The 26,246-nt window shown below is 37.3% G+C and overlaps 1 protein-coding gene and 1 long non-coding RNA gene across 2 annotated transcripts in view; one reads left to right on the top strand and one right to left on the bottom strand.

Annotated features, from left to right (window-relative positions):
- The window catches only part of CNTNAP2 (contactin associated protein 2), a 663,767-nt gene that overhangs the window by 487,615 nt on the left and 149,906 nt on the right, over positions 1–26,246 (top strand). The window lies entirely within an intron of this gene.
- Positions 197–3,854, bottom strand: LOC122188328. The gene is made up of 3 exons (XR_006181557.1): positions 3,812–3,854; positions 2,129–2,295; positions 197–216 (listed from the first exon to the last, which is right to left on the bottom strand). It is a non-coding gene; the product is annotated as an uncharacterized LOC122188328 (long non-coding RNA).

Raw genomic sequence — 26,246 nt, forward strand, 5'->3', positions numbered from 1 at the left:
ACCACGTGTACTTTTTTTTTTTGGAAGAGCATTGGTGAACCTAGCCAAATGTCCAAGAGCAGAAGTGTTACTGTATGACATTACCTGTTTAGAATGTAAGTATGGATGTTAGTGCATTTGGTGCTCATCTCAGTCAAGTTCCTTCAGTCAGGTAAGTTGCAAAAATATTCATTGTTTCATCAATGAATGAAAATTTGCACTATTCTTTGGTAATTCCTGTATGACAAAAAAAGCAGCAATTTATAAAAGGTAAGGAGACAAAGGAAAAAATACTGTATCAAATTTACTCTGTGAAACCTGTGAACAGTGATGGAATTTACTATTCACTTACTGTTTTAACTTACATAAGACAGATCTAAAGAAAAAATTAGGCTAAGCCATTTGAAGGAGACAAGGGACAGTGTAGTTGATCCTTCAAAATCCTCTTTGTATATCCAAGTGTGATTTTATTTAATTTTCCAAAAGAGCATAAGGAACCTGATAGCTGGTTAATTCCCCTCAGCAGCTTTCCCTGCAGTAAAACTGTTGCAGAGCTTGCAGGAGCTGGCATAAAATGGAGCTGAACTGAACTTAGCAACTGCTGGTAACTGTTTCACTAAAATACAGCATACATTGTTTCTGAGAAATAACTTCACTTCTTAACTTTTTCTCTCTGGAATCTGTTACGGGAAGTTGCCTACATGTAGACTATAAAAGTGCATATAAATTGAAGAGACTGGCAGGTTTACTTTGAGGCCACATCAGCATAAATGTTTTCAAGAAAAAAAATTAACTATGGATCAAGGCTACGCAATAATTTGCAAGGGCATTTGGATTGTAGTTATAGCTAAGTACATAAACATAGATTTATCCCCAAAAGCAGAAGCAAGAGTGCTGGGTGCAAGGGGCTGTTAGCACAATAATCACAATAGTGATTGCACTTCTAGTCTAAATAAGAAGTAATTAGCCAAGGATTTTAGACAATAATGAGAGCCAGTAATCATTTTTTTTTTTTTAATCAGCAAAATTAGACTAGACTCATTTTAAAACAACATTAATACAAACAGCTTAATGAATATGTAAAAGATAAAAGTTATGCACTAAACAAGATGTATTCTTTAGCCAAAGATAATTACTGTATCTTGCCTGTTATGTATGAAGTTATACGGAGTAATTCTTTCCTCACTTCTTGTGCATGCATAAACAGACAGTGCTCTGCGAGTGTCTCCCAAAAACTCAGTTTTATATGTGGGTTAAAGTAAAATCCTGTTTGTTTTTGATTAAGCTCAAGATTTTTTAATCTGGCTTTGAAGCACAATCTTTGAGAGGATACATTTAAACAATAATAAATCATAAAAATCATTTTCACAAGAGTGTAAGAGCAAAGTAGGTATCTTCTTTTCTACCTAGAATTGAATTAAACATGATGGAAGAAGACAAATTTATGTTGATATTACAGATATCCTGACCTCATAATGCCTAAAGGTAATCTTTAAGCATGCTTTTTTGTTTGTTTTTTTTTTTGTTTTGTTTTCTTCTTTTTTTATTGGAATAGTTCTCTTCCTTGAAACTCAAGATGAAATGCCATCAAAACTGGTTATAATGGCTCTATAATATTCACTAACATTCACATTTTTTTAAGCAGAATCATAAGTGGAACTGAGTTATTGAAATGATTGGGCTCAGTACACAGAAATACAAGCACACAGAACAGAATGTGTGAAGGAGTTGAAATATTTACGTGTCACATATTAATCAGTAATCTCTCATCTCAAAGGATCTCATCTCTTTATTTGTAAATAGATATTCAGATCTATGGAATCATTGTTGTGGTGAGAAATGTGAAAACTTAGCAGATCAAAACTGCACACCCAGAAGTTAGCAGAAGGAAATGAACCTGTGAGCAAAACATTATTTTAAGAGTATAATTCCCTGAGCAGATTAGGGTTGCTAGCATTGACTCTGTGCAGAAACATTCTCCTGATAGGAGCCACTAATCACAACTGGAGTATAACCATTCAGTACACGTTAGGAGCAGTGCCTCTCTGACTGACATTGTCAGTTCTATTTTTATGTTGTTCAGAACAATATTTCCAATAAGCTCTTTCTAAAAATATGCTGTTTATATGCAGTGTATAAGGAAGAGTACCTTGAGCAAAGAAGCTGGACCAAAGTCTTTCCATTTCTCTAATCTTATCTACCTTGGAACTCTAGTGAAATTGGATCCAGTGGCAGAGTTCTTGCATTCTTAATCGGTGATCTGGGTTGCAACACCTCAAGCTTGTACAAATGAGACCAGGAAAATTCTGTTCAGCCCTTTGAAAAGATGCCATGAGTAATGATTAGCTTTCTTAACAGATATGGGGGAAGAAGTTTTGAACAAAAACAAAGCAATACTTCAAGCCCCTACTTGTATATTCTAATGCAGGCCTTCCAGGTGGGGCAGGTTTCTTCAACAGGTATAAATTCAGAATCCACCTGTCTCTTCCCTCATATTTACTCCTCAAATCACAATCTGTTGAGATTGTTCTGAAGTTTCATTACAGGTATATTGTTCTCCTGTGACGCGATCAATTCTAGGGACAATCAGATTTACCAGATATTTGGAAGGAAGACCAGAATACTGATTCCAGAAGATCTGTTGCTCTATAGCAACACTCCAGAAGATTACAAACGTTCAGTGCAAACTGGAATAATCCTGCAGAGTGCAGGTCCTGTAACACACCAAGGAGACATCAAACTGTATAGTCTTGTTCTGTGCTGATACTTTACTGTAACTGTAATGCTTTACCTTACGTGGTCTGAGAAAAAGCCTATTTTAAGTAGTTAATGCCATGATATATTTGAAATTATAGTTACCAGAGTTTTAACTGATTCAATTTTAATTTTACTTCTATACTTCTGGCTGTGTGTGAAGGCTTGTGAGAGTTTAGCACTGCTTAATATAAGATCTGCAATCTCTTCTTAGTTTCATTTGCCATTTTCCTGTTGCCCTGCCTTATTATTTGTAAGAGAGAGGCCTGTAGGCAGTTTTTAAGCCCAGAGCTAAAGTGAAATGTGGGGAACAGAACTTCGAGTACTTCAATTAGGCAATGGAACAAGGTTCCACTTGTTCAAAGGATGTGCTCAGGAAAAGTTAGCTGGAATATTGACTACTAAATACACTCCTGCATCAGCTCCAGGTTGTAGATAAGTGATTTTAAATATGCTCATAGTAGACTGGGAGCTGTACTTACTGACAGCAGGAGAAATTACGTACAGTCTTGTTCCTTACCAAGGATAAATGTGGCAACATGAAGACTTGTACTGTGATGAATGTGAGATAGAATTATTTTCATACAAGGAATCTTTTAAGCCTTTGAGAAAAAATAAACACTAAAAGGTCAGCTCTTCAGTTTCATGGTTTTTAACCTTTATTTTTACAATCTCTCTAGAAAATACTGTGTAAAATTTGAATGGTAAAGTGCATATCCCAGTGTTGGTCATGGCCTAATACATGTTTACATGTTTCAGACTGTATTATCTCATTTCTTAGCAATGAACTCGGGAGCTTTGCAATCTGGTATGGTTGCACATCGAGTGTTCTTGTAATTGCATGTTTTGCAGTCCCTTAAACTTCAGCTGATAATGTGAGGCTTGCCATTCCTCAGTTGATATAATCTTCTTGCATAAGCATATGTTGCACAGATGAAAGTAATTTTGATCAGTTTAATATAGTGGACTAATCACATACTGGATGGCCAATGAATATACAGGTGTTATAATTAAGAAATACATGAGAGAGTCTGGCTAAGCAGGTTACCACACCAAAAAGAAAAGATAAAGGTCTTACCCTTGTCCTGGGCTCACTGTGAAACTCCAAAAGGAGAGGTCTCTAAAAGAGATCCTTCCTCATTGGCAGTCAGCTCTTAAATGGGTCTAGGAGAGGTGCAGCCAGGCTCCACCACTTCCAGCAGCACAGCTGAATCGCCTTCACCTGTGCTCCCAGGGCTGACTGATTGCTCACCTCAGGTGATCAATCAGAGGTTCAGCAGTTCTCATATGCATATTAAGTTTAAGAAGTGAGTCAGGTTTGGATTGAGGACAAAATCCTTCTAATAGTCATCATGAAGATGTTAAAAGCAAAATAAGGGTTCTTATCTGTAAGAGTCTTCATTTAATTTTAAGATTTGTGTCCTGCTCCCATCTCCCTAATCCTTTAGTTAAGTAATTCTATAAAAAATAAAATAAATTATTGGCATATTGTCTTTCTTTTGTACCCTGTTTGGTCTTTTGTCTTATGTGCTTTTCTGATAATAAGACTTGTAAGCGAAGAATATTGGGAGAAGGCAATTTTCCGTATTGCTGTTACGCAAAATACAGGCTGTGTGGGCAAAGATATCTGAAAGATACTTGAATCTCTACATTTCCTCTGATCTTTTCTATTCTTCCCTGGGTATATATGCTTATACTGGCATGTGAGGGAGTAGTTTTCAGGCATGCTGCAGGTGAACTTTAAGAAGAGAGAACAGTTCTTTATCACAGTCATAAAAGAAAAAAATGAAGTCTGCACATTCTAACTAAGTGTCCTTTGCTGAGATCACTGGATATATCAAATCCCTTATACTGAATATTTAGGCCTGTACTGCTTTTGCTTCCTGTTGGAATTTTGAGAAATACAGTTCAAGATAAACTTTCAGATAAACTGAAATAAATTTTCAGAAGGTGTAGACAGTGTGAAAGATGGAAAAAAATCAGATAATGTGGATTCCATCTGCACCCTGTGCTGCATTAAAAGTCATGAACAGCAGGGAGAGGGAGGTGATTCTCCCCTTCTGCTCTGCCCTAGTGAGGCCCCATCTGGATTATGGCACCTGGTCCTGGGCCCCCTAGCACAGGAAAGATGCAGCGCTGTTTTATTGGATCAGAGGAGGGCCACAAAGATGATCAAAGGGCTGGAGAACCTCTCCTTTGAGAAGGATTGAGGGAGTTGAGCTTGTTTAACTTGGAAACTAAGGGGAGACTTCAGTGCATCTTTCTGATGCTTAAAGGGAGCTTACAGATAGAAGCAAGACTGTCTTCTTACGGGGTTTAATAGTGATGGGACAAGGGGGAATGATTTTAAACTAAGAGAGAGTAGAGATAGGTGAGATTTCAGTGGGTGAAGAGGCACTGAAACAGGCTGTCCAGAGAAGTTGTGGATCCCCAATCTGCTTCTTTCAAAGGCTGCACTCTAAATGATATTCCAAATCATGAGTGTGAAATCAATAGAAAATAGTCTGTTATAGTTATTATATGCAAAGTTTGAAAGGCTCAATGTATAGTATTTAGCCAGGGATAAGAATAACTTCAGAGGATTTCACACATCTCTCTCAGATGAGTCTGAATTATTTTTTTCTAGAAGTGAAGATATTAATCATCTTTCTTTTCAGTGAGGCTTCAAGTGTTGCTCACATCAAGGTGATCATTATATTATGCAGAACACTTGGAAAGTGACTTGGAAAACATCTGTTTATGGCATGGCTATATGAAAGATACCTCTGGATGTGTACACACACACACATATATACACACACTTTATACAGAATATATCAGCCTGATCATAGTTTATGATTGAAAGCCCAGAGTTGCGCTGGTAAACCTGAACCATTGTTTCTCTTATTCCAGACAGTTTGTAATACTAGCTTCTATGTTGGTGGAAGCCCTGGAAATATATCTGCAAATCTTGTTTATTTTTTTCTTCCTTTTCTCAATACAATAGGGCATGAGAGAGTATGAAGGGCATGAAATCATAAGAATGGAGCTCTGAGTCAAATCAAGCAGCCAAATTTTCATTCTCTGTCTGGCAAAAGAGTATCTGCCTGTATGAGAAGATTGAAATGTAGCAAATATTTTGTTATTCCCGGCTTTCCTGAGTCTGTGACTCAAGGGTTTATTGAACTGGAGAAGATACCTTTACACTACTACAATTTTAAGGACTCATTTCTTCCCTTATTTTTTTTTTTTCAAATGTATCATCATAGTATCATCACACAAAAAAATGTATGTGCTACATTTAAAAGATATATTATTTTGTTTCCTGACTCTCACCTGATAATTTCATTTGTTGACCAGCATGTAAGTGTTATTTATTAGAAACAGGTCCGTATTAATATCTCCCATGGCATTTATGATAATATAAAATTCTATCTGTATTTATATCATTTCCACTGTGGGGAAATGCAGCTTCAACAACAATATGTATTCAATTTCTTCTTCAAAAGGTACCATTACATTCCCTGGATCTTCCTTCAACTTTGCTCAGTGCCTTTTCTAACATATCCGTAACATTTGAGAGTTGATTTGAACACTATTAGTGCAGATAATGTTAAAAAATGTAAGTTCATTTATATAATAGTAGAATGATGTCTTCTGTTTTGACCTTCAGTTATTTATCAGTATTTCCTAGTACTCAAAATTATTTACTGAATTATTCATAGGACTAGTACAACACCAATATCTCTTACCTGAGTGTTTAATCTCATTCAGAGCATGTTATTGCACATTAAGATTCTTTTCCTCTTCAACATTGTTTTACATTTATCAACATTTAATTTTATTCTGTTTCTCAACTGCTCAGTTTCATAAGGTACCTTTACAGTGTGCCTGAATCATTTTTGATTTTTACTAACCCGAACAACTATGTCACAGTACGGAAGTTTCATTTTGTTCAGGGAACGGATGATTATTGCATAATTCCTCTGAAAAGCTGTGAGCTGACTGACTCTGTTCCTAGTGGCTGTCTTCTGTTTAATTTCAGTGTACCTACAGCATACTTCTTCCAATGCACTCTTTTGGGTGATGTTTCCAGTATGATAGGAACATTGTTAAGGGCGGGTACTGTAGAAAGCCAATGGATTAGGCCCCAGAAAATGCCACTGGAAAATTGTATACAACTTCTTATTTCAGTTTTACCATGGCTGATCACCAGCTAATTTTCCAGTGGCTTCTGCCTTAAAATGGTCAGTTATATTCAAACTGCTGAGAAAAAGTACGTTTTCCTTTCCATTTCTACATAGTTCTGTGCTTGAGATGCAGTTCATTTGGAAGAAAAGCTTAACTTCAGTTCAAAACCTGCCACTTTTTCAGGCCCATAAACTTTATCTTCTTACTCTCAAAAACTTTTATTACTCCCATTTCCCCCATCAGTGCAAATTCCAGTACTTATTCCTTCTTTCTGCAGTAATGATTGCAGGAATCCTAACTGGCATACGCATGCCTCCATGTTGCCAGAGATTATTAGTGCCAATGTTGTTAACTACCAACCTGGCTGGATATGCTCATTTACAGGTAGAGGACTACTCTCTTCTTCTAAGGACTATTTCTTAAAAATGCTGCCAGCTTTCTTTTATCTTTTTATGATTTTATTTATTATTATTTTCTGTTCTGTCCTGTGGCACAAGCGGATTTGGAAATTAAGTACTTCCGTTCCTAGTGTCATCCATTATGTGTGAATAGCAGGTTTATAGGCTAGATTTTCAGCTAAAAAGTGAAACAAGAACTGTATTTTTCTTTCCCATTCTTCCCCGGAGACCTAACTCCTAGAGCTCATTGCTTGGATAATGGTGTATTTGATATGAAAAGCTTTCAGTTCCGTGGACTGAAGGCCTGATGCCACTTGTATTGCTTTCAGTGACAATAAATTGAGATGAGAACTATGCCTCAAGTGTGTAGGAGATGGAGAACTTGAGAGTAGCAGGACTTCAGGTGAAAGAAAGAGCCATTACCAGGCAAAGCTAGTCAGGGGTTTTAAATACAAGAATTCACATGCAATTTAAAACTATAAGAAATCTCCCAAAATAGCTTCCACCTTTTTCAGGGATTTAAAAAATAATAATAATAAAAATCACTAATTTTTTATGACATCCTGCAACAATAGATTAATGCAATCAGAAAACTGTAAAAGGCTAAACACTGTCTTTGAATAAAGGATGTAGCTTTCAAACATGCAGATCCAATGGATGAATAAGATACTTTTTGTCTCCCTATTAAATAAGGAGGTATTTGGTTGCTTTACACTCAATCTTACCTACATAAAACAGCATACCCTTCTGTTCAGTGGCTATTCTTCCCAGAAATAATTTGCTTTTGGTATCTCAGTTCCCCGGTCATAAAAATTTCCCCCCATCTCCACTCCCAGTGTTTGCTGTGGAATTTTCACAGGTCACAGTTTGCAAAGATTGATCCATTTTAAGGTGACAAAGTCACATAAAACTTCCCTGCTTATATTCACAAATGCTTCGTCTTGAACTATCATATTCAGGATAGGCAGCTGTATTTCCTTTCGTCATGGCTTTGTAACTTTTCACTGTCAGTATTCCACATCAGAACACCATGTAAAGCACAGGTAGTTAAAGAGTTAATACTCCAGTTCCATGGTCTGAAAACTTTCTGGATCCCTGGCTCTCGGAAGAGAAGAAGGACTACATATCCCAGGGGACCTCAGGGTCAGAGAGGAAGATAAGTCACGGGAGGAAGGAAGTCATGGGACATGGGATCTTGCCCTCTCTCGCTCACTGCCTGGCAGAAGGTGTGTGTGTGCTTCAAGCTTTGCACCATCAGTTCAAAGCAGGCTTTTCGATTTCAGAAAGCTCTCTGATTTGATTTGATTTATTAGCCTCAATTTCAATTAGATTGTATTATATTGTGTTATCTTGTATTCCAATATCATAGTTAGTAAAATAAGTTTTTCTCCTTAGATCATTGCTGCTGTTCTTTTTTTTTTTGAGCCCATCTCCCATCTCCCTACCCTTCTCCTTTTCCCTGTCCACTTTTTGGGGACAGGGGGCCACGAGCCTACTGTCCCCCTGCCACAGGCATAGATTGATCTAGATAACTCTATGACACCTTTCTTCTTGGACACAAAGACCACTAGTTCAATATTTTGAACTCAATCCACGGACTGAAAACAGAGGTGCAATCCCACTGAGATCTCTTTGGTTGTTGAGGAGGAAGGAGCAGACCAAGTTATTGTGTGCCTTTCTATACAGCCTGCTTTTCTTGCAGGACAGTAGCTAAAGGATGGGAGTAAAGAGTCTTGTGAACCACTGCATGATCTCCCTGAGACTCTCTGCTTGGAATTCTCTCAGCAGTGTGTTACTGGTCTACAGTAAGAGCTCTCCCCATGAACAACCTACTCTCCAGAAAAGCAAAAGCCCTGTAAAAAATACATACCTTGAGAGTTTACATCCATTGCATGCAACAGTCTACTCTCAGGGAGGGCACTGGTTATGTGTGGGGTGGGGGATAAGACTTAAGCATTTTCAGAATGAAAATATGCTAAGTGTTCTTTAGCTGCAGTTTTTCCTGCAATTCGAGTAAATGTAAAAATGGACCATGCTGAAGTATAGTTGACACCGTGTGTATGGTGGGAAAACTTCATAAATTAGTAATGAAAACTGCAGTGCAGTTGTCATGGCTCGTGCTGTGATATAGGTCTGCATCCTGCTTTTTAGGTGACCGTAATTAAAATGACAGTTCTGACAACAGGAATTATGTTTGAAGATCAGAAATTACAAAGAATCACATTCTGATAGCCTCTATTTCTGCCATTTTCTGGGAAGGATAAACTAGTATTTTCCTTAATAGGATTTCCTTATTATGTCTTTGAAGATTCAAGAATGGATCAAAGTAATTACTCTTTCACAGGAGCTAGAGCAGCGGAAATCACCTTCCTCTGCAGTGAGAGCTGCACAGCATCAAGCAACAAAATGGAAAAATGTTGCACCCACCCCACAGCTGAATGCTGATACTGCTCCAGCAAAGCATAACCTGAAGGAAGCTGGGAGGCTACAGACTCCAGTATTTTTGAGTCACCAGCGTGTTGGCACAGAAATGGTTGCCAGGAAAATGGTCTTGATGTGTGTCCATTTTGCTCTCTGTAAAGGCAAGGTTAGATGTGAAGCAGAAAGCACAACTTTTATTTTTCCTTTCTTCTGCTCTTATGTCAATTGCAGTAATGACTGAGTTTCCATAGCTACTATTTGTGTAATTTTGCAGATGTCTTACAATATCTTCATGCTACCAATACAGAAAAATGAAATGGTGACATAGCAAGTATTCTCATTCCTGTACCATGTAAATTTATTGAACATGTCAATTTATTGAACACTTATTTATCTCATACAATTGTTGGTTTTCCTTACCGTGTGAAATCTCGCCCCCACTGCAGTTGGCTAATTGACCTGTCGTGTGCCTGGTGGAGGACTGCACGGGTGGGAAGTTCATCTCCCAGCCAGCATTGATTGTCTGTTCCTCCCCATGGGTCCTGGACTGTCCGGGCTACCAGTGAAAGCTACATTGCATCTTACCTTCCTGTAGCTGAACACGGTATGCGAGAGTCAGTCTGATTCTTATGGAAACGGAGTGCTAAAAGAGAATTAGGGAGATTTAATCCATAACCCTTAATCCACCCATAAAGGTGAGAGGGGCCCCATAAGTGAAAGTAAAAAGGCAAGAAGGCTTCACAGTGACTTGGAATAAAGGGAGTGAAGAGGAATAGTTGGAGATAGTTTATAGAAGCAAGAAAGTAGAGCTTGTTAGAAAATAAGGGATGGAAGACACTGTGTCTGGGATAGTGAGGGGGATGAAGGCCATAAAGATAAGGGCTTGAGAACGGCCCAAGGACATTTGGCAGAGAGATTATTAGATGTCCATACGGCTGGAAGAAACCAGTCTGGGGGGATGCCCCCTCTTTAGGTCAGAAGTTTACAAGAAAGTTCAGAAGCCTTCACGAGGATCCTGCTAAGGAACTCTTGGGGGTATAATGACTATGTATCCGAATTCCAGGAAAGCTACTGATCATATATTAGTTTGGCCTGTATCTGTAGCACAATTTTTCCAGATGGTGTGTAAGCATGGAGGAATTATCCCTCTTGCACCAGGGCTTTTGTGCAGTTGCCAATAAAACATACCTCTCTATATCCTTACAGACCATAAGGTTTGATTTCCACACGTCAAAGCAGGCCAACTGTGCCCGACTGAAATTTACTCGTCAGCTTTTTTTAAATAAAAATGTCCTCTAACCGTTGGGACTTCTAGAATCAAGATATTCCAGCACTACACCATCTGTAGTAGTAGATTTTATCCTGATCTGAACCTTCCTTCTTGAAGTTTGAGTCCCAGGCAAGAGTTCTTCTCTTTTTCCTGTAGCTTCTAAATGCTTCTTAAGATAAATAATCCCAGTTCTTTCAATCTTTTTTTTTTATACCCAATACTTTCTAGATTTTTCATCTTTATCATTGATTCGCACTTCACTTGCTCTAAGACCCATTCTGAAATGCAGAGCCCCAAACTGATCCCAGGATTTCACAGGAATGTGTGTAGTAGCATGCCTGAAGCTTTTGACAAGAAGAATACGCTTTGTTTGTGACTGCAAACCTTAACCTGGATGCTAGCACCTGAATACTTCAATTCATGAAGTGGTTGCAGGGGATGCAGACAGTTATCCCTTCTTCCTTTGCACTTTGCACAGTCTTTCTAGCACAGAGAAAGCCACAGTTTATTGTTACCTGTGTGCAGTAGCTATGTAAAATAAGCTTCAAAGTTTTTTAAATTTTAGAATGAGAAAAGCTACAAACTGACCTATTTCTCCAGGGCAAAGAAAGAATTTCATCTGAATTGAACAGTAACTCTTCAGATGTTTATTTCCTAAAATCCCGACGATTAAAAAATATTAACAAAAAGTACTTAAAAATCACTTCTGAATACTTCCACATCAGGTTGATGTTAATACTTTTTTTCTGAAAGTCATTCAAATCCCATTGCATCAGATTCTGTATTTCTGGTTTGAAACTAATGAATCATTTGAGTCATTATTATCAAGCAATCAGAACAGATTATTTTTCTGTAAGATTTTAGAATATTGCCTTTTTACCTATCATGGTAGAGTTATTGTAAAAACAATTTCACAGATGTCATATCTTCTTTAAAAGCTATTGTTAGTAATAAATAGATAACAGAGCTTCCTGTGTTCTGTCACACTTTCTCACACGCAGGCTTGCTTTATGAAGCACTTTTATACAATTATTTGCAAAAAAAAATTCCTAACCCATCAAAATTACTCATCAAAATTACAAAAGCTCTTTGTGAAATGTCTCAGTCTAAGTTTGAAACGTATTTAAAGTTGAGTTTCTGCTACTATGCCTGAAACAATTTTGCTAGTCAGTCACACTTAAAAGAAAAAAATTCTTGTTGACTCATGGTGAAAGAGGTTTTAGCTGAAACTACTGCAACTGCTTGAGAGAAAACTTAATTCTTTCTTAACAATTCATAACTAATTTTACATGAGGAAAAGATTGTTGTGACTGATAAATTGTCTCTTTGTAAGACATTATGAACCTCTTGTGTGACTGTTGTGTGACTGTTCACTGATTCCACCTGTCAGGCCCAGAATCTGAAATGATGCTGTTTTTCAGTAACACTGTTTGTTGGAGCAGTGTTTTCACCCTAAATTCATCCACAAACTGCATAGTTTAGAAATTAAGGGGTAAAAATCACCAATCTGATAATCAGACATATAGCTAAATTCAATAATGAAGTTCACAGTGGTAGGAATATAATCTGAAATACTACATAGTCCAGTTATATCTCCATTGCCACCAGATGCGTTTATCTGGTTATTCCTTGTATTTATTTTTGCTCTGTTAGACAAGCTTATCTTCTGCAGTGTTTCTATAAATGCATAATAATGTGCTTTGAGATCTGTAAGTCCTGAGTTATACATATGCATTTACTGATAGCAAACTTTTTTATATGGCAGGCATTTTTATTAGACCGTGTTATTCAATAAAATGATGCTGTCTCTGGTTTTCATTATTACTGACTTGTAATGTTACATGTCTGGCTTTGAATCTAATAGAACCTTGAAAGGATCTCAATTTTCTGCAGTGCTGCTTCGCGTGATAGTAGTAGATACAGCACTTTTTGTATTGCGTGAATTAATACATTCCAGATCCAGCAGGAAGTGGGTGAAAAATATAAAGCATTCTGTTCCTAGCTTACAGATAAAAAAAAATAATAATAAAAAAGGAGATTGGGTTTAATTTGCGAAGTAATTTGCAAAGTATTAAAAATCCCAACCCTCAAATATTCTGGGGCTGTGTGTAAGGAGTATGAGGATTTGTAAAACATTTTTTAATAAATCTGCTCAGCAGCTTTTGAACTTTTGCACTTCTAAATTCCCAACAGTAGAAAATCTATTTTTGAAATTAAAAAAATACACTTTTGCAAGAATGTGATTATCTGCAATGAAAGAAATTTATGAAGTAATTAGTTCATTTTAATGGTAATAATAATTACTGTGGAGCCCACTAACATGGGCAAAGGCCAAAAGGGGACACTGTAGAATGTTCAAGTAATTTTTATAGTACTCTGAATCATAAATATTTAAAGATCGTGTTCACACATCTTATTTTTCCATTTTCTTATTTTCAGTTTTTTTTCTTCCTTATACTGTTTTTAGTTCACGTCAGAATAAAGAAATTGCTCAAATCCAGTTAGAAAGATGCATGACGTTTCCGTTTAATTTATTATTTTTTTGCATTTATAGCAGATGCACTTCTTTTCCTTTTGTTCTTCAAAGAAGGGTAGAAGAATAATTAGTTGAAAACAGACAGATTTGCACTAATGTTTGCTGTATTTAATGGCACGTTTTCAGATTTTTTTTCCTTTCTTCATAGATTTTTTTTCTCTAGTTTTCTCTGACACTGAGGAAGATACTTTGTGAGGTATTCCTGATACCTTCAGCCGTTAAATTTTTTGGGAACTGTCATCTTATTTTCATAGTCTTGTCATCAGTTTCCAAATCCCACCAGTCATTATTTGAGATTATGTTGCCAGAACACACACACTAGTTGCTTTTTCTTCCAATAATATAGAGGGGGAAATACATTCTTTGAGTCTTCTTTTATCAAAATCTCAATTCCTTTAGTAAATGATCTGATTATAGGTAAACACTCTTGTTGTCCATATTGGCAGGCTGTAAAATGTAGCTATATAATACATACAGAATCTTACAAATAAGCTGCAGTTTCAGCTCATCTTGGGAAGTTATAATTATGTGAAAAGAAAACTATTTGATATAACTCACGTTGTATTCAGACAGTTCTGAGGATATCTTATTAAGCTATTCATAACATCAATTTTTATTCTATTTATCTAATACAGTAATATTTATTAGTTGTATGTAGTAAAAAAATGTATAGCGCTCCTTTTTTTATTAAATGCAGTAATTCTCTAGCTTGTTTGACATCAGTTTTAATTAAGCTTGGAGAATACTCATTAACTTCATCTGGAAAGCAAATACAGAAATGTATATGTTTGCATGCTAGCCAAGTTGAGAATCTAAAATTACAGCATTGAATGATCTCTGGAAGACCAAACTGGAGAGCTTTAACTGTTGCTGAAATATTTTGCAGTGATTTTATTAGCATGAACTGTGATAGTTGTAAGGAGTTAGTATGAAATTGGTAGACTGGAATACCAAGTTCAGAGGTAAAGCAAACCTAAGGTTATTAATAAGTGTAATATTGAACAACCGTAAATTTTCAGCCAATAATGAGGTTTACCAGTGGCATTTATCAAGCTGTTCTACACATAATTTGTATGTAATTAGTAAATGTCTCAGACATCTTTTTTGCAATTTTCATCCTTACATTATTGTAAGTGCTCCATGATTCCTTTGAACGATGTGTTACCCTGAAAATGGTAGCACGTGAAGTTTGAAAATTAATAATGTGCAGCTTTGTAACAATTAGCCACCTTCCTTTAATGCCATTAGGCACTGACAACATCTCTCTTGAAGCAGAGAAATATTATAATAATGTATCTATAGAGATTTAGCCATGAGTTATCTTATACAGTAATTTGTAGTCTCACGAGAGCAGTAAGAGGCAAAACATCGAAGGTGCACACTGAATTCCACCTATGTATTTATGTTAACATAGTAATAGTGTATTAATCAGCTGTAGATCAGACTAAGAACACAAGCAGAAAAAGACAAGCTGATAAAGAGTAAAAATTTCTCAAGTCTTGACCAAGTTACTAATTTGGCTGTAGTTTCCTCTGTGAGCACATGGCAAAGGATAACTGCTCAGCATCTCTTTTAAGCACAATCCCTTTTTCCATTCCTGCATGGGTATTTATGCAACAGTTTAAAAAAAATCTGAGATGTTTTGACATGTTTATTTTTTCTACAGGCTTTATATTGTTACAAAACAATACTACTGTATGTGTGCAAAAAGAGTTTAAAAATTCCTGCTTTGGCTCTTCTTCATGCCCATTTCAGGATCTCTGTATTTTCAGAAGCCAAGCTTGCATTTGTGGGATCAGTATCAAATGAGGGGCAGTGTGATCCCACTGTCTTTCCAAGCTATGTTTGAACTTGCCACAGCATGACCATGGGTGTTTAGATCTGTTAAAGCTTAGCATATGATGAAAACCTTAGAATTTTCCTGGTACATTACAGCAGAAAGTAATATTTGATTCTAAATTGATTTTCATGAGCCTGCCTGGATAAAAATGCACAGGAGGAAGAATAATCAAATATTCATTTATCTTTCCTTTCTACCTGGACAAAAAAATTGACCCTTTTGTTAAACTGAAATACCCTGTGGGCTTTGTATGAGACTGCAGAAGAAAAGCTTATAAGAAAACAACGCATAGGTTGAAATCCTACTGCTTTGTAACCCCAGGATGTGCCACTGTAAAATGTGGGAGGAAAACAAAATAACACCAGAAAAAGTTATTTGGAATCTAGGTGTTATTTGAATCTAGGTAGTGGTCAGATTTTGGCATCATCTAATTTCAGATTTAAAAGACCTCATGTTGAAATAGCTTAATAGTCTAATTACAGGATCTGAAATATAATGTCAAGAAGGAGGTGGAGACTCCATCCTTGCTTTTGCTCTAATACTTATCTCCTTGGTCACTTATAATATGCCTTAATTTCTGAGGAGTTAGCAAACCTGTACAACTAATAAGAAATCGGTTAGCTGCCCAAGAATTAGTTCCTTATTAACAGCTCTTTTTAGTGTGAGACAGTAAGTGTGCCTTCCTGAACCAATGTAAAACGAAGTACTACCATATCATCTAGTGCAACATAGAAACTCCATATCACAAAATAAAATCATTACAATTCCCAGTAGCATTTTCATTGCTTCAGAATATTGGAAGTTAGGCTTCTTTGTCAGTTATACCTGTAGCAATATAAAAGTTACTATGAGTCATTTTTAATTCTTCATTATTTCTTCTATTAATTTGGTCTGTGCAATCTAGTTTCACCCCTTGCCTATTATTGGCTGAAATTCTACTGATTCTTGACAGAATATGAGGTGATTAAATTTGCTGTACCTGCACAGAGGATTTAGTGATTTGAGTTTTTGTCAACAGCGTGCATACTAAACATCTTTTTTTTTTTTAATTTAAATAAAATGTTATTGAAGCTCTAATCATTCATATCTCAAATACATGATCTGATAGTATAGCAGTGAAAATACTGTAGACGCTACCTTTGAGTAACAAAGAAAATACTTCAAATAAAGGGCTAATTTGGTATATTGATAAAGTAGTTTATTGTTTATTAGTAGTTTATTAAAGCAGAGTGTTAAGTAGTTGAGCATGAGCAATGGAAAAGGTATGGGTACAACGGGAAAGACATGGGGTACCTCAACCGTGACTGAAGGAGCCTGCTGTTTGGTACAAGGTGCCACATCCTTGAAACCATCCTGGAAACTGAACCAGTTGAAGCTGGAGTACTTCTTCAAACTACACTGGGGTCAGAAGTACACTGCGAGGGTGACATATGGCCTTCGTCTCCATGACCACCGGGATAACCACCAGGAGTCACAGCACATGTGCAGAAACATTAATTAGGGGTGAAGTTCAGGGCGTAGAATGGGCAGAGAATACTGTAATGAATTCCTAGAAGTAACTGTTATAACCACTCCTTGTCTTAGAAATACTATGAATGTGCATGTATTCCTTCTATAAATAAGGATGTTTACCTGCTTTTGCCATGCAGGTTAGGAAGGGGCTATCCCCCCTCCCCGCCTGCACCTGGCATGCGTGCAATGCTGAATAACATACCTGCTTTATAACTACTTTGTGGTTATAGAGTTTGATTCCGCAGGTCAATTTCTTGTAAATTATGTTTAATTTGATAAAATTATTTCATGCTGAGAAAATCTTCCACAATTCGTTAATCTTGTTGCTCTTGTGGGTCTCGTCAGTTGTGCAGAAGAATAAATAGATTGCACAGAAAATAAGAAAAACTTTTAATAATCATTCTTAAAAAAATGACCCAATGGAAATTTAACACATGTGCAGTATATTGGAAGATAATTTCTATGGTAGCATGTAGGTTCCAAAACAGGGTTATTAAACAGTACATCAGAAATAGGTGAAAAGTTATAGTTTGACCACAGAGTCTTCCTTGAAAAGGAATAAAGATACAAATGGATGAAGGTTAGATGGGGAAAATAGGTGAGTGGAAAGAGAAAGGTTAAATCAGAACAGGGCATGTTAGAACTAATTCAGTATTTAAAAATAAGATGGCAAAAGGGCCCAACATGCATACACAGGAAGAAAAATGAAAGGGTATACAGTAAAAATAAAAAAATAAAAACTCATATGTAGATGACATCCCAGGAATCCAACTGTTAAAATAAAGGTGGTAATTTTATCCAGAAAGGTAACAATAACAGCTTTAATTAAAGAAGAAAGGTGAAAAATGAAAAAGAATGACATTAGATTCAGGAATGGTGGAAAATCTTTGTAAGTAACAATTTTAGTTTCAGATGCATAAATGTGGTCTCCTTTTCAGAGAGCACACAAAGAAGTTAGCTCGCTAGAGGAAAACGACTACAGCTAAGGAACACTGTCTTAATTAGTTCTACATGTCATACAAGGGAATAAGAAGCTTTGTCTTTTCTCCTATAATATAAATACCCTTTTGCAGCTAACACACGCAGGGGTGTAAAATGGGCAGCAACTTTGCACCCAAACTCAGCTTATCTTGCAGAGTGAGTGAGCTAGTACTGTGATAATGACAATAAATTACTACCGAAGAGCTAGATGTTACACAAAAAACATTCCTTGTACTTCTGTTGGAAGTAAAAAGGTACCATACATGGAGGCAAGGATTTATTTTCAGTGCAAGTACATTTTAACAGTCTAACAAGCAAAATTAACTACTAGAGAAAAGCTTTGATAATAAAATAATCTAAATTATTACCTAAAAAAAAAAAAATGTTGTTCTTTCTACTCTTTTCTCCCCTTGGAATTCTTTGTTCTGCTCTGGTTCCTAAGGTTAACCCTGCAGTCTTCCTCAAATAGAATGTGAGGAGACAATCATGATAAGAATCTGCAGCTCACATCCTCTTGAAAAAGTACGATGCTTATGATGGGGATTTCTTCCTCCTCAGTCTTGGGCTCACCGAGGGTTTCAATTATTTATTTCCTTGCCATATTCTGCTTATGCCTCACCACTTTGCAGCCAAAGGCTGAAAATTGCACAGCTGCTTCCCCCACTTCCAGTAAACCCAAGGGGCTGCTGCTTATTTTGCAGACCATATGCACATCATCTCTTCACTGTCTGTGAAAAGCTGAAAACCAGCCAAATCAAGAACCTATCAGGGGGCCGCTGTTACCTATATGAAGGTACAGCCAGTGCAGACAAGGGCAAACGCATGCAGGTCTTGTGACTTTGTACAGTCAGGTTGAGACAAAGCTTCTTTCTGGACTAAATGAGAGGAAGAAAGTGAGAAAGATGTTGCTTTGGAGAGTATCTCTGTTTGTAATGCTTCAGGCAGAAGTACCTACCTTTGAATAACACTGTTGCATCAGCAAAAGTCTGAGATATGGTTTTAGATGCCAAAATGAAATAGATTTTTTCAGCGAAGGGAGTCAGCTTTTGTGTTTTAATTCCCAGAAGAGAGTTACAAGTGGTACTATGCAGATTAGTCTTGCAAGACTAAAAGTACAGTATGTATGTGCACTGGAATTCTGTGCCACGAGCTTTCTTTCTAATATTCATTTTTAGTACTTATAATCAACCAGATAATAACTATGCTGAGGAATGTTTGGTGATTTTTTCCTTAAGGATACACTTTTTATTTCCACAAATAAGAAAGTATGTGCCTATAATGTAAGTGAAAATATTTTCAGAATACATCCTATTCGTCGTATCTCTTGTATGTTTGATTCTGCTACATCCAAGCTTAGTGCCAAGCTGTCCAAGTATACCTATGTCCTTGGTAGTCACATTAGAGGAAATGTTAGTCAGGATTTTGTGGACTGATTTCAAAAAAGTGATGGATAAATGAATAGATAAATAGTAATTAACATATGGTTTTGTAAACAGTGAAATTAATAGATGGAATTGTGTCATGTATTATTACTCCATCTTGCTAGCACTGTACGTGTATTTTCTCAACACATATCCTTTTAAGCATGATACTATTAACATGGATCCCTCATATCCCCCAACATACTTTTGTTTCTATCCTTCTTCTTCTGCTAAGGTTTCACAAAAATTGTAGTACTTCAGCTGTCTTGGAGATTTGACACCTCTTCAACACTGGATGACAAAAAGTTGCAAAGTTTTAATGTGTTAGCCATATATAAAGAACAATCAAACAAACAACAGAGAGAAAATAAGACTGATGTGATCATGAAAATTTCCTTATTAAGCCATATTGGACAAAAGACAAGCTCCAGAGAAAGAAAAAACAGTTAATAAAGGGTCAACTGTTCTTATGAAATAGAAGATAATATTTTGCATCTCACCAGAATCTCAGTAGTAGAATCACAGAATCATAGAATCACCAAGGTTGGAAAAGACCTACAGGATCATCCAGTCCAACCTTCACCTATTACCAATAGCTCCCACTAAACCATGTCCCTCAACACAAAATCCAAACGTTCCTCAAACACCTCCAGGGTCGGTGAGTCCACCACCTCCCTGGGCAGCCCATTCCAGTGCCTGACCTCTCTTTCAGACAAGTAGCATTTCCTAACATCCAGCCTAAATCTCCCCTGGCGCAGCTTGAAGCCATTCCCTCCAGTTCTATCAACAGTTACATGAGAAGAGGCCGACCCCCAGCACACTACAACCTCCCTTCAGGAAGTTATAGAGAGCAATGAGGTCTCCCCTGAGCCTCCTCTTCTCCAGGCTGAACATTCCCAGCTCCTTCAGCCTCTCCTCATAAGACCTGTACTCCAGACCCCTCACCAGTTTCGTTGCCCTCCTTTGAACACATTCAAGGGCCTCAATGTCTTTCTTGCAGTGAGGGCCCCAATAGTAGTCATAATAGTATTTTGGAAACAAATAAGATAAATGTGAAGAAAAGAAGCTGGTGGCCTGTGTCATATTTAGAGATCATACTTTCTTTCTTCAGGGTTCCAATTTTTATCACTCTTTCAGGAGTGCTTCCTCTATGGAAGAGTTCTGTCATAAAGTCATCCAGAAAGGGTCTGCGGTCTGTTGCCTTTGGATCTTATAATTATTATTCTGTTTGTTGCTGATGTCAGTATACAGCACAGCCTGGGTCATTTTACTCACATCTCAGCATCCATCTGAGCTGAGCATCAGTGAAATGAAATATTTGCATTAAGTAAAACATAAAATATTGAAAAACAAACCAGTTATGTAAAATATGTGCTGCTATATCATTAACACAGGAGACAATTTTTGACTGGACCTGCTAGAGTAACCACTAAAAATACCAGATTAAGATACTGAACCAAAAAAGGAGAGAAGAACATAGTATAGTCTGTACATATTTTAAGTGACAGTAGAATAAATGAAAAAAGTTAACAAAATTGTACAAAACAAAGGAGGTTCACCAATTCAATTGCAAATCACTCATAATAATAAATGAATCTAATAATTTATTTATTTGAAATGTGAAAGAAAAGATTATCTTCTTGCCAGCAGATATTCTGTAGACATTATAAACAATGAAATTTCGCACACTGCAATAACAGTATTCACTAAATTCTTCATCAAAAAGCACTTGAATGTTCAATTAACAATACTTTACTTTTTGTGTATTATTGTCATTTGTTCAGAAAAACTCCAAATCTTTTCCAGATGTTGTGTACTTAGTCTTCCTTCACAGTGACTGGTACTTTTTTCACCTTATAATGAGTGAACTGGTCACAAAAACAAATAAATGCATTGCACAGATTTGTAAAGACTTATCTACCATTTTGGACCAGTATTTTGTCTATATTTGCAGCTTTTCTCCAAAAGAGTAGGAATTTATAATGAACAGAGCTGGCTGTCCCCCTGAGCTGCAAAATGAGCTGTCGGGAAAGACTGGGTGGATGAATAGGGAGGCTCCAGGAGTAAAAGAGAATCTACTTCCTGTGGAAGAAGGGACAGGCAACTCAGATAGAACACAAAGAAGTTGTTAAGATGTGTAGGGAGAAAATCAGAAAGGCAAAAGCCCAGCTTGAACTCAACCTGGCTGCTGGGGTAAAGAGGAATAAAAAACTCTTTTATAAAATACATCATTGGTAAGAGGAAGACTAAGGAGAATCTCCATTTTTTAATGGATGAAGCTGGGAACGTGACTAGTGAGGGTAAGGAAAAGGTAGAGGTCTGAATGCCTTCTTTACATCTGTCTTTAAAGGTCAGACCAGTTATCCTCAGGGTACTCCGCTCTCTGACCTGGTAATCTCAGCTGGGGTGCAGACAGAACCCCCTGCAATTCAGGAGGACGCAGTCAAACACCTACTACTCCAACTGGACTGCCACAAGTCCATGGGACCAGATGAGATTCACCCGAGAGTGCTGAGGGGACTGGTGGAGGTGACAGCCGAGCTGCTCACCATTATCCATCAGCACTCCTTGTTGACTGGTGAGGTCCCAGAAGACTGGAGGCTTGCCAATGTGACTCCCATCTATAAGAAGGGTTGTAAGGAGGATCCAGGGAACTGCAGGCCTGCTAGCCTGACCTCGGTGCCAGGGAAGGTTATGGAGCAGATTGTCCTGAGGGAGACATTGAGGCCCTGGAACGTGTTCAAAGAAGGGCGACAAAGCTGGTGAGGAGTCTGGAGCACAGGTCTGATGAGGAGCGGCTGGAGAAGCTGGGATTGTTCAGCCTGGAGAAGAGGAGGCTCAGGGGAGACCTCACTGTTCTCTATAGCTACCTGAAGGGAGGTTGCAGTGGGCTGGGGGTCGGCCTCTTCTCTCGTGTAACTGTTGATAGAACTGGAGGGAAAGGCTTCAAGCTGCGCCAGGGGAGATTTAGGCTGGATGTTAGGAAATGCTACTTGTCTGAAAGAGAGGTCAGGCACTGGAATGGGCTGCCCAGGGAGGTGGTGGACTCACCGACCCTGGAGGTGTTTGAGGAACGTTTGGATTTTGTGTTGAGGGACATGGTTTAGTGGGAGCTATTGGTGATAGGTGGATGGTTGGACTGGATGATCCTGTAGGTCTTTTCAAACCTTGGTGATTCTGTGATTCTGTGATCTAATGCAATGTCCAGGGAAGTAATTGCAGTGCATCCAGAATAGGGTTTGCCTAGGACTGGTAGCAAGGTATAAAGCTCATGCTAATCCTTATCAGTAATAAGTGCCAATTTCATTCAGAGTGGTTTGGGGACAAAGCATGTGCCAAAACACATATTTGAGAACCATCTAGACTAAGATCCTAAACACCACCTTTTCTTTTAAATAGGGTTTAAGTGATGGAATCATTTGCATTCTCCCAGTGCACATAATAGCGTAGGAAAATACATTCTCCACCACACATAAATACTAACTGCAAACTAGTATTTTCCTTCATGAATATAAATTGCAGAATTGGGAATATTAGACTTGGTTAGATTTTTGTTTTTAACATTGTTAGGTGACATATTTTACGGCTAGAACCTATGATCCTTTTCTGCCATTGCTTCATTGTTTCTTCATCTCCAGCTTTTCATATTTCAACTTGTAACCTAAGATCATTTATTTCTGTCTTTGACTTTATCTTGTATTTTGTCTAATTGCTTTGTTTCAATCCTTAATATAACTGTATTAATTTTAGTTCAAGGCAATGTGAATTTTATTCTTTTCCCTAGGTCCCTGTGTACTCTCTAGTTGTCATGATCACTGATTATTTGGAGAATTTTTAGTATCCTAAGGGTATAGGAAACTGTGTGCTGCTGTGATTCTGAACCCATATGGTACAAAAACTCAAGTGTAGATTTGTTCTGTTAGGATTTAAACACTCTGACGTCCTTTATCGAGATTAATGTGCAAGTATTCACAAGAAAGACTTTAGGGATGAAGTAATCTTAAACTGTGCCATCTTCACAACTGCAAAAATTAAATTAGGTAATTAAACAATAAGAGAAGAATGTGGTGTAGGAATTTCTGAATAAAAGAAAAATATGAGTGATTTATCTTTGGTGAAGTGAAATACAATGTTTTAGACATACCAATAATACAGACAGAAAATTGTATTTGTCTATGGTTTGCAGTTCAGGAATTACAAAATATTATGGACAAACAGCAAACAATACATAGGGAAAATTTTGCTGCAAAAAGTATTACAAATTACAAAAACAACTGTAAGGTCAATTCTGCTGTTATCATGGGATTGCAGGATATTTTAAATTGGTCATCTGGTCTGTTTTGATAAGTAATGAATTATAGCTTATTGTGATATAATACTGGATATCAATTGTTCTGTATGCTGTCAGAGCATTTTACTGAGGACTCTGTGTCTTGACTGTCTTGTCCTTACAGAAAATAAACAGATCCCGTAAGAAAAAAGAAGGAATTATATAAAGTAAACCAATGAAACTAATTAAATCCACCAATCGGCCCATCAGAGAACTAGAAATACAGGAAGGATCATTTCAGTCACTTCTCGCCAGACAAATTCCTTGCTTTGTACAGACACTGGATCTGATGCAAAGCTCATCAAAACCAGTGAGAGCTCTTCTGTAGACTAACTTCCTGCCAGACATCTGTTCATCAAAGCTTACAGCACAGCTGTGGGCTTTAGGCTTACTGTATTTTCCATAGAGCTATAAATGCTCTATTCTGAAGCACCAGAAATAGTGTATATATAAATATGTATGTAAGTTTGTGATCACTGTACCTTTTCTAGAAGGGTTTTTTAAACGGGTTTAATACTTACCTGAACTAGACATCAGAAATGTACAATTTCCATTTACTGTTTAACAAATACTTAAATCTTACCAACTGAAAATCATCAACTAGAAATGAGTTTTCTTCTGAAAAGGAATAACTGGACTCTTAGAAATTTTATGACAGATTTAATGGGAGAGAGAAAGAGAGTGGAAGGTATATTTTGTTTGGATGGTTTGTTTTTCTTTTTTTTTTTTTTCAGGAAACCCATTACAAAATTGTTTCTCATTGATGTTGGGATTGTTGGCCAAGAATAGCTATACCCAATAAAAGAGGATGCTGTCTCAAATGAGCAGTGACAGATATGAGACTCAAAAAATTGCTCACATGACTCCAATTTGCTCAGATATTTTGCAAGAAATTAAAGATTTTCTTTTGTTCTGTTCAGATTTTCAACTAAGTTACTGAGGGATGAGAAGGAAAGGGCTTAGAACATGACATAGGTGCTCTTAATCCTTAATTTAGATTAAGGTGGGAAGGAGCTTTTTTGTTAAAGACTGACTTGCTGTGAATGAGAAGAGCTTCGCACAACATTAAGCAGTACAAAGACCAGGTGTCTTTATAAGTGCAGTTCTATCGCAGCAGACTGTGCTTTGTCAAAGGTCACCCATTCATCCATCATCAGCAAATAATGGATAAATAGCAAATTAGTAGTACCAGATGCCATAAGACAGGGAAAGAAGAACTCTTTCCAAAAAAGAAAATACTGATTCATCGTACTCAGTGATAAGTACTGATCCAATTTCTCACTAATTAAAGTTCATTTTTTGATAAAAATTGTAGCAAAATTAATTTCTATGTTGAAAGATCAAAGTAAAGAATAAACACATTGGCTGCTTTCTACAACTATGTAAGAAATAACTGCTTCACAACAGTTCAAGAATTTCTTTCAAAAAATTAGCTCATAAAACCAAAATATAAAGATTTAATACTATAACGCATACTTACTCTTTGGCATCTCCTATGGTATAATGACTTGGATTGGAAGGGACCTCAAATATCATCTGCCTGCCATGGGCAGCATTGCTAACCTATAGATCAGGCACTAGATCAGGTTGCCCACAGTCCCAACAAGGCCACTTTTGAACACCTTCAGGGACAGGACATCTACACCCTCTCTGGGCAGCCTGTTCCAGCACCTCAACACCCCTCTGCGTGAAAAACTTCCGTCAGCTTGTTTTTGTAAGAGAGGTGCTGCAGCCCTCTAATCATCATCGTGTCCTCCTCCAGATCTTCTCCAAAGCTCCACATCTCTCCTGTGTTTGGGGCCTCAGTCCTGAGCGCATTACTCCAGATGGGAGCTCACGTGGGCAGAGTAGAGATAGACAATCACCTCGTTTGCCTTGTTGGCCACATCTCTTTTCATGCATGCTAGTATACAGCTGACCTTCCAGGCTGCAAGTGCACACTGCTGGCTCATGTTAAGTTTTTCATCTACCAGGATTCCTCAGCGCTTCTCTCAAGTTCTTCTCCCAGTCTGTATGCATATCTGGGATTGCCCAGACCCAAGTACAATTTCTCCATCATAGAAGACCATCAGATTTGTCAGGCACAATCTGTACTTATTGAAGCCTTGCTTGCTTTCTTGAAGCACCTGCTAAAACCTCATGTGCCCTAGCATGTTTTCTAGGAGGATCTGAGTACAGCTTAGTGTATTCCTAGAAAAGTGTTGATCTAAATTTTCTTCTCATTCTTTTCACTGTATTGTCGTTCAAAAGTTACAATAAACATCTAGTATTTTTCTAAAACTATAGACATGAGCTTAATGCATCTTTTCTGTTTAATTATGAAGCATTCTAGTTTGCCATAATCAGTGCTGCCCTGTTTTTAATCAAGGAATATAGTTTTGGAAACTTAGCAAAGAATAGATCTGTAGCTGTTTCACAGTTGTGAACATCAGGTCTGTGCAGTACATGGTACATGCAGTACCAACCAAGGTAGAATCACTGAATCTCTCTTTAGATTTTTTGGAGAAGTTAAGTTTCATGCACTTGTGCTCACTTATAGTCAACTTTAGGAGAACTGATATCAATGATACCTGAGCTAGCATGAAGTTGGTGCTGCACTGACAGACAACATCATGCATACATAATATCTCACCT

The sequence above is a fragment of the Lagopus leucura genome, unplaced genomic scaffold (genome assembly GCF_019238085.1).
Source record: "Lagopus leucura isolate 7727_CA_CO unplaced genomic scaffold, USGS_WTPT01 Super-Scaffold_100058, whole genome shotgun sequence".
Classification (NCBI taxonomy): Eukaryota; Metazoa; Chordata; class Aves; order Galliformes; family Phasianidae; genus Lagopus; species Lagopus leucura.